Source organism: Papaver somniferum, chromosome 9, assembly GCF_003573695.1.
Source record: "Papaver somniferum cultivar HN1 chromosome 9, ASM357369v1, whole genome shotgun sequence".
Classification (NCBI taxonomy): domain Eukaryota; kingdom Viridiplantae; phylum Streptophyta; class Magnoliopsida; order Ranunculales; family Papaveraceae; genus Papaver; species Papaver somniferum.
The window spans coordinates 138,761,532-138,770,952 of NC_039366.1; positions in this window are offsets into that span (position 1 = coordinate 138,761,532).

Here is a 9,421-nt window from a genome sequence, read left to right on the forward strand (position 1 = left end):
AACCTCAATTGGAGTTGAGTTTTTACATAATCTATGCTGCACTTTGAAGTAATTCAAGATGTGCAAATCCTCAAGAGTGTTGAACATAAATCCCTTCAATCTAATTGAATTGTCACTGATTACCTGATAGACTCGGCCTTTAAAACCAATCCAATTGATAGTAGCACCTTCATAGTGAGTTTTGTTACTCAGCTTCCATAATTCTGTGGTGATTGTCAGGTTAGCAACAAGCCACAGGTACTTGATCATCCTACTGCACCTTTTGGCAGCCTTATAAGAGGCCACCAAGTCTTCGCTTGGCCGTAAATCAAAAATTCCAGCAACCCAAGCCCAAATTCGTTTAGAAAAACGGCAATGCCTAACAATGTGGCTGACGGATTCTGAAGCCTTCTTGCAAATGCTACATCGAGTTGGCATAAGACTTTCAGTCTTCTTAATCACATTATCTTCAGAGGCGCAACATTATTTTCTCCAAATCTTCCAATACTGGACATCCAAAGTTGGATGAATGATGGAGCATGAAAATAACATTGTGGCTGGCTGATCTTCAAAGGATGTTCTGATTGCAGCCTTGGCAGACTTAACATAAAAAACTCCTTTGCTATCCAAATTCCAAATTTTTTAATCCTCTCCACCAGCAATGATTGGCAAGTTATCAACATCGATATTACACTTATCCATCAAAGCACGAGTTTTTGGTGGAATCACCCAAACTCCATCAACAATAAGATCACTTACCTTGGACTTAATATCATTTGGGCCCAAAGAATTGATCCTTAATCTCTTCGCAATCGAAAAATCACCACACCAATTATCAAAAAATAGGGAACTATTTGCGCCATTACCAATAATAGAGCGTGTATGCATCTGCACAAAATTATAAACCCACCTAATTCCAGGGAAAACCGTAGAACCCAATTTGTAATCAATCAAATTTCCATTGATTTTGAAGTACAAGGCCCTCAAGAATCTAGCCCATATTTTATCAGAATCACTATAGTAATGCATAACTTCATAAGCATGGTCATATTCACCACTGACAAACTTTTATGCCTAGGCCACCTTCATGTCTTGGACAACACAAGTTATCATAAAGCACTGTAAAGTATTTGCGCTTTTCCGCATCACCAGACCAAAGGAAATTTCGAATGACCCTTTCAACTTTCTTAATAATCGTCTTTGGCCATTTGTACACAGCCATAGAGTGAATCACAGAACTTGAAATAACTAAACGAATCAAAACCAATCTAGCTTGAAAAGATAAGAGCTTACCCTTCCAACTGACTAGCTTATCCATAATCTTCTCAACCACATATCGAACATGTATGTGGCGCACAATTCCAGGCTTTAGTTATCCGAAAAAATAGCCCTACCCATGCCTAAACAATTTGAGATAACAATACCTCGAGAAAGCGTGCCACCTTCATAATAAAACTGTTTTTGGTACGATTAACGTATTGTCCAGAGGCTCTTTGGTACATACAAAGCATATTCATTAAATTCTGCAAGCTATGATGATTACCTTTGCAAAAAATTATAATATCATCTGCAAAGAGAAGATGAGTAGGAGCCACACCTTTCTTGCTAACCATAACATTCATGCTTCTATTAACAAATAATTTAGTGAGGTTACGACTTAAAACATCTTCAATAAGCACAAAAATCAAAGGTGAAATAGGATCACCTTGTCGCAAACCCCTTGTAATGCTAAAGAAACCTTCAGGGCTGCCATTTATCATTATAGAAATCTAAGCCGGGCGAAGGATGTTAAGAATCCAAGAGCACCAATTCTCAAAGAACCCATATTGCCGAAAAACCTCAGCTACAAAATCCCAACTTACCGTATCAAAAGCTTGGGCAATGTCCAATTTAAGGCCAACATTCCCACTCTTCCTTGTTGTCACAATTTCATTGATTAGCTCAGAGGCCAAAGCAATATTCTCATGTATGTTCCTTCCCTTCATAAACGCAAATTGTTCTTCAGAAATCAATTTATTCAGCACCCTACCAAGTCTTGTAGCCAAAATCTTAGTAATTATTTTGGATAAAAAATTACTCAAACCAATAGGCTTATAGTCCTTAATTGCGTCTGATGCGTTATTTTTTGGAAGAATCACAATAAAACTTGAATTAATGCTATTAGGAATTTTCCGCATCACCCAACAATTTGTAATGGCATTAACAAGATCACCATAAATAATATCCCAACAGTGTCTATAAAAACAACCTGAGAAGCCATCCGGACCAGGTGCAGAATCATCTCCCAAGGCGAACACAACTTCTTTAATTTGATCTAGAGTCGGCGTTGCATCCATAAAAGCACTCTCAGAGGCCGAGATGCTTTCATGCTCTATTTCGAACAAACTTGGGTTAATATTAGTGGCACCAACATTGAACTTGTCTTTGTAATAATTAACTATAGTCTTTTTTTTAATCCTACAAAAACAAAGTAGAGTTAGCGGAAATCTTAAGTTCTGAGATTATATTTTGGCTTCTCCTCATCCGAATATTATTGTGAAAAAAACGAGTGTTTTGATCACCACCATCCAACCAAGTATCTTTCGACTTCATCTTGAGTTGAACTGCCAGAGTTGTTCGAACATCATCCACTTCTTTCTTTGCATCCATTACCTTGGCAAACTGAATTTCATTAGCGGTATCATAATCTAAAAGATCATTCTCCGCCTCAAGTTTAAGCTCACCATGTTTCAGCCGAAATTGCAAATCTCCATAAACCGTTCTATTCCAAAATTTTAAAGCATCCTTCAACCTCTTTAATTTGCTAGCAAAACCAAAAGGTGGAGCACCATCCAGCCTCATTTTCAATTTATCCTCAACCAAGCGCATAAAATCTGGACGAGAAAGCCACATCTTTTGAAATTTAAAAGGAGCTCTTGCAGGCCTCAGATTTTCAAAAGCATAACCAAAAACAGGGAAATGATCTGAAGCAATCCTCGGCAAAGCTTTGCATCTCCAATTAGGATATTTATACATCCAAGCATCATTCACAATAGACCTATGAAGTTTAGAAACAATTCTTCGTCTACCACTCTGACAATTAGACCAAGTATACTTTTTACCAATAGCATCTGCCTCAACAAGACCATTATCAGATATCCAACTTCTAAATTTATTCATATAAACAGCCAAAGGAAAAATACCACCCTTATTTTCATCTAATCGCAAAATACAGTTAAAATCACCAAGCACCAACCATGGAATAGATATATAACTCAACCCTGATTGTTGCTATAGAAGTTTTCTCGTAACTGTATTAAATGAAGCATGCACATCCGTAACGTAATTACCATCAAAATCCAAAGAAATAGCTTGACTTGAACAAGATAAAATACCTGGCCGTGCCAAAGAAGATTTCCACATGACCCAAATATTACCTTTACCACCATCAATTTCATTAGTAATAACATCTTTACTAAAATCATCAAACCTCAAACTCTGAACAAAACGAATAGTGCAAAAAACCTTGGGTTATGCAATACAAATAATGTCCGGTTTGTGCAAATTATACAACTCTTTCAACTTGGCCTTTGCACCATCCTTAGCCAAGCCTTGAGCATTCAAATAAAAGACCCTCATTGAGAAACCGTATCTTTATAAGGGCTTGTTGAACCCTTTCTTGTTCTACTTCGGCCTCTCATTTTTTTAGTTTTCTCTTCACCATCATTTTTTTTTGAAATCCCAAATTCAGTTTGCTTTTTTGTCTTAACATGCCCTTTTGTCTTAGAAGCGCCATCTTTCTTCGCCAAGGCTTCCACTTTCTTCTTTTCAACTAATTCTTTCTTTTCACGGTCTTACTTATCAGCAGCTGCACCCCAATCAAGCATGTCGGCATTATCTTCCACAGTTGTAGTCCTCGGATTTATTGATTGCTCAGGTTCAGGTAGTTTGTCAGAATAGACCTCCTCTACTTCTTCTTCAATCTCCTCAGTCCTAGAATCAAATCTATTAGAAAGCACAAGTTCTTCTTGAGATTTAGCTGGTGAAACCCTTTTGGTCGGTTTAGATGGCGAGTTAAAACCAGTATCATCAATATTTTCTAAAACACAATTAGTTTGAAGAACACCCTGTCCAACATTCTCTATTCTCGCCTCTGGGGTATTGCTTTTGCTGGCCTCGGTAATAAACAACTCCTTTTATTCTTCAAGTCTAGCTAATTCATCTAGTTCGGCTTGTTTTTTATTCTCCATAACCATTTTCCTCTTGATTTGAAAATTAGCCAAAGCCTTTTCCTGTTCAATTCTTGCCAGTTCTGTTAGTTCTGCTACCTCATTGGCCTGTCTTTTCATCTCCTCATAATCTTTGAAAGAAAAAATTTCCTTCGCTTCAAATTCATCCATAGCAGCGCCATCTTGGCTGAGAACAATGACCGCTGGTACAGTAGCACTAACAGACACAATGCCATCTTGGCTTGTATCCGTAGCGCCATCTCGACTTGTATCAGTAGCGCCATTACGCCACTAACAGAAGTGTCATATGTAGCTTCATTACGGCCAGTATTAGCAGTGCCATTATGACCTGAAAAACAGCACCATTGTGGCCAGGTGATTTATCATTCCCACGATCATCAGATTCAGAACTGGCAGGCTTGTAAACCGAGTATGTTTACCAGCAAAAGTAACTCCTTTAACTTTGTTGATAGCATCATTTGTCTTGTTAACTTCAACATTTTGTGGCATGGTATTATCTTGATTTTTCGGATCAACATTTTTATTTTTAGGAAATCTCTTCTTACGCCATTCATTCTTTAATTCCTCAATTTGATCATAAAGAGCTTGTTGATTAATAAGATTGGTTTCAAGTTTAGCTTGTTCCTCCAATTCATCATACTTCTTAGTTCTACACTCATTTTTAACGTGTCCTAGCGATTTGCAATATTCACAAAAACTTGGTTCATTCAGAATATCAACACCTTGATAAAAACCCTCCTCACCTTCCGGCTCAATAACAAATTCATATTTGATAGATTCAGCAAAATTTATATCAATTAAGAAACTAGCAAAATAACCATACTCATGTCTCAAAGTTCTAGCATCAACAGCCACGGGTTTTCCAAGAACCCTAGCTATATGAAATAAACATTCTTTATCCCAAAATTCTATCGGCAAAAAAGGAAACATATACCATACTGTAGCCCTAGTGATTGTCTCACTTTCTGGATCGAACATAGGCGCCCATTCCTGCACCTTTAGTTGTTGATTTTTGGCTTTCCACGGACCTCCATAGTTAACACGCTTCTTATCAACATCGTTTTGTAATTTGATAATGAAATAACCTTTGATCCACGGGAAGAACTGGACTGAACCCGTTAGCTTCCATTGTTTAAACAAATCAGTCTTAGCATCATCAAACGTAATCCTCTTAAAATCTAGGTGACCAACCAAGCTAAATTTCCAAGCTTCACAAGCTTGAATATGCGTAGCTCTTGGCAGCGTAACCACAACCTCACATGTTGAGGTGCGAACTGGTGGTAGAGATAAAGTATCTGCGTCGATTTTTGATAATTCATGTGTGCGCCTTTTAAACAAACCAGCATATGATCTGTTTTCCTTATTCTGGCCTACAACACCTTCATTGTTCTTGTTTAATTCACCTTCCTTAGTCTTATTCGATTCACCTTCAACATCAACATAAGCACTCGGTTTCCTAGTTACGGTCGAACTAGGGTTTCCATTATTTTAGGTTTGTAAACATGTCTCGTTCTAGATTTTGATCTTGATCGATGATTTATATTCCTGGGTGGAAGAGGAACATGATCAAGGTGGGATTGATCACGAAGATCCGGTGGTTTTGATTGATCTTGCTCCATAATCAACGCAAAACCTAAGAGAACCGTACGTGAAACTTGAGAGAATTGTTGGAGAGAAAAAACCGGAGCTTTTTCACGCCAAACCATGAGTTTTGCTTTATATTGGATCTTCCTTTCTTATCCAGTCTTTACAGACATCTAAAAATGTGATGGATCTATCAAAATTTAAATCAACTGGGAATGGCTCTGATGCCCAAACTGACTTAGCATAAGGACAGTGAAGAAAGAGATGCTCTATGGATTCATGTTCCTGGCAACCAAATGTACAATTAGGCGTTATATCTTTCATAAATCTTGATAACTTTATATTGGTAGAAACATCATTTTGCAGACACTTCTAGGTAAAAATCTTAATTCTTTGAGATACATCTAAATTCCATAAACCTTTCCAAAAAGAATTTGGCTGCCCTAGGTTATAATTATTCACTGTTCTTTCATTTAACTTGTTATACATGGATTTGACTGTGAATTTCCCTGAGTTGGTAAGGAGCCATCTAAGAATATCTGGTTTTAGATTCCAAATTTCTATCTATAGCAATTCTAATGTTACATATTTGTCCATAAATATGACCTGGAAACAATTCAATAATTAAAGAAGAATTCCACTTCTTGGTGATTGGATCAATTAGATCCTTCACAAGTGTTGAATGAGAGTTAGTAACAGTTTTGTAGATACTAAGGTTTTCTTCCAATTTAGGAATCCAATTATCTTCCCATATATTAATGATATTACCATCTCTTACTTGCCATATGATGTTTTGTTCTACTAACTTAATCCCCTTAGTTATAGATTTCCAAATCCAAGAACTAGTAGATGGGATTTTAGCTTTAAATGTTGATGAGTTCCTGAAATATCTAGGTTTCAGCTGAGACACCCAAAGAGCCTTAGGCTCAGTCAAAATTCTCCAATCTAGTTTAGTTATCAAGGCTAAGTTGAACTTATGTGCATTCCTAAAACCTAGACCACCTTTGCTAATTGGTTTACATAAACAAGAATAGGATTTAGGATAATATCCTTTATAATTAGTTTCTTTTCCCCACCAGAAGTCCCTTTGTAAAGCATCCATTTTTTTTGTAATTTTTTTTGGAAGAATAAAACAACTCATTTGATAATTGGCCATACTTTCCAGAGTTGCTTTGTAAGGACCATTTCACTAGCTTGAGCTAAGACTTTACCTATCCAACCTTGCACTTTGTGTTCCATCTTTTCTATTATGCCCTCAAAGAGTTTTATTTTTATTTTATATATAAAGAGAGGAGTTCCTAAATAAGAGTCCTTTAGATCAATTTTTTTGATTTTGAGTAATTTACTAATCATTCTCTGATGTTTAAGTTGAACTTTTTTACTGAAAAAGACTCTTGATTTATCAAAGTTAATTAACTGCCCTGAAGCTTTACTAAAAGTGTCTATAATTTGCAGGACATTATGACATTCCTTAAGATCTGCCCTAATGAAAAGGAGACAATCATCTACAAAGAAAATGTGGGAAATTGGACTATTCTATGGAGTTAACTTAATACCATTTATAATCTTCTCTTCTTCACTGGATAAGAGAAGTCTAGATAATGTTTCCATGCATATAATGAATAGATAAGGGGAAAGAGGATCCCCTTATCTAAGGCCTCTAGTTGGTTTAAAATAACTCCCTGGACTACCATTGAGTAAGACTGCTATGGTGGAAGTTGAAATGCATTGATAAATTAGGTTACAAAAATCCTTGTTAAAACCAAAAGCCTTCATTGTTGAGATTAAAAACTCCCAGTTAGCTCTATCAAAATCCTTAGACATATCAATTTTTATTCCCATACCAGCATGTTTCGCTTTCTTTTTCTTAAATGAGTGAATAAGCTCCTGAGCAATGACTATGTTGTTTGAGATTTGCCTTTTGGAAAGGAAAACTGCCTGGAAAAGGAGATTATATAATTTAGGATGGGTTTCATCCTATTGGCTAAGATTTTTGCTATAATAGTATAATTTTATAAACGGTATTGCAGAGGCCAATTGGTCTAAAGTTACTAGGGTCTTTTGGGTGCCTACTATTGGGTATAAGAAAAAGGAAAGTTTTGTTGAATTCTGGACGAAGTTCACCTGTTTTAAAAAACTGTTGAATGGTAGTTGTAACTTGTTCACCTACAGTTTCCCAATTGAGTTTGAAAAAACTAGTTGGGAAGCCATCAGGTCGTGGAGACTTATTAGATTTTAGTTTTTACTGACTAACCAAATTTCCTCAGCTGAAGGAAAAAAATTTAGGATAACATTTTCCTCTAATGATATACTAGGTTGATTATATTTAAATAGATTAAATTAGGATGAGGAGGAACAGGAGGGGCTGAGAAGAGATTTAAAAAAAAACTGAGAGAGTTTCCTGCAATTATGATCTCTTGAAAGTAATTTCATTATTGTTCATTTTTAGACATTCCATGTTATTCCATTTCCTTCTTTTTAAGGTTTTTGTATCGAAAAACTTTGTATTTTTTCCCCTAGTTGAACCATATTATCTCTAGACTCATGTTTTGCTATTGCTTCTTGGGTATCATGAAGTTGTTCAAGTTGAGTTATCTTTTCCTTTATCTTATCCTCTTTCTTATAAACATAGCTAGAATTATTCAAATTATTTATTTGGGATATGATTCTTTTAATTTGTTTAGAAGGTAAACCAAATATGTTTTTTTTCCAAAAATCTAAGTTAAGTATCATAGTATTTGTTGGATTTTCCCTAATAACATGGGTCCATGTATCTTTTATAGTTTGTACATAAGAGCTTTCCTTTTGCCATGTATCATAAAATTTAAAGGTATATTCAAGTTTGATAAAACTAGTATCTAAGCTTAAGGCTACGGGGCTATGATCAGAACCTACTGCCACTAAATGGGAAAGTTTTGCTTTTGGGAATTGAATATTCCACTCAGCATTTGCAACTGCTCTATCTAATATTTCTTGGATATTATCTACATCATCCCTATGATTATTCCAAGTGTATTCATAGCCTTTAAAACCTATATCTATTAGACCTGCATTACTTAGGATATTATGATAGTAGTCACAATCAGATTTCTTAAATGTCAGACCCCCTCTTTTTTCCTCCTGGATGAAGATCATATTCGTATCTCCTAAGAGAACCCAAGGCATGGACTGCTTGTCCACTTGTTCTGAGATTTCAGTAATAAAATCTCAAGCAACGTTTCTATTAGATGGGTATGGACTACCATAAAAACATGTTAGCAACCATTTCTTAGATGCAGAGTTAGTTTGAACTAATATCTTAATCATGTTAATATTCCAGTGAACAATTTCAAAAGAGAAACCATCTACCCATGCTAAAGCTAGGACTCATGCTAATCCTATTGGGTCTACTATGTGGATATTTGGGTAGTCTTTAAGAAGAGATTTAACTAAATGTTTTTGAGATTTTGTTTCAGACATAAATAAAATTTCTGGTTTATCCACATAAATCAGTTGATTTAGGTGGTTTTGAGTAAAGGGGTTATCACAACCTTGCACATTGCAGGCTATAATTTTCATTGTAAATCACTAGTTAAATGTGGCACGCCAAGAATTAAATTCAGCTAGAAGCAACTAACAAACAAGGCAAA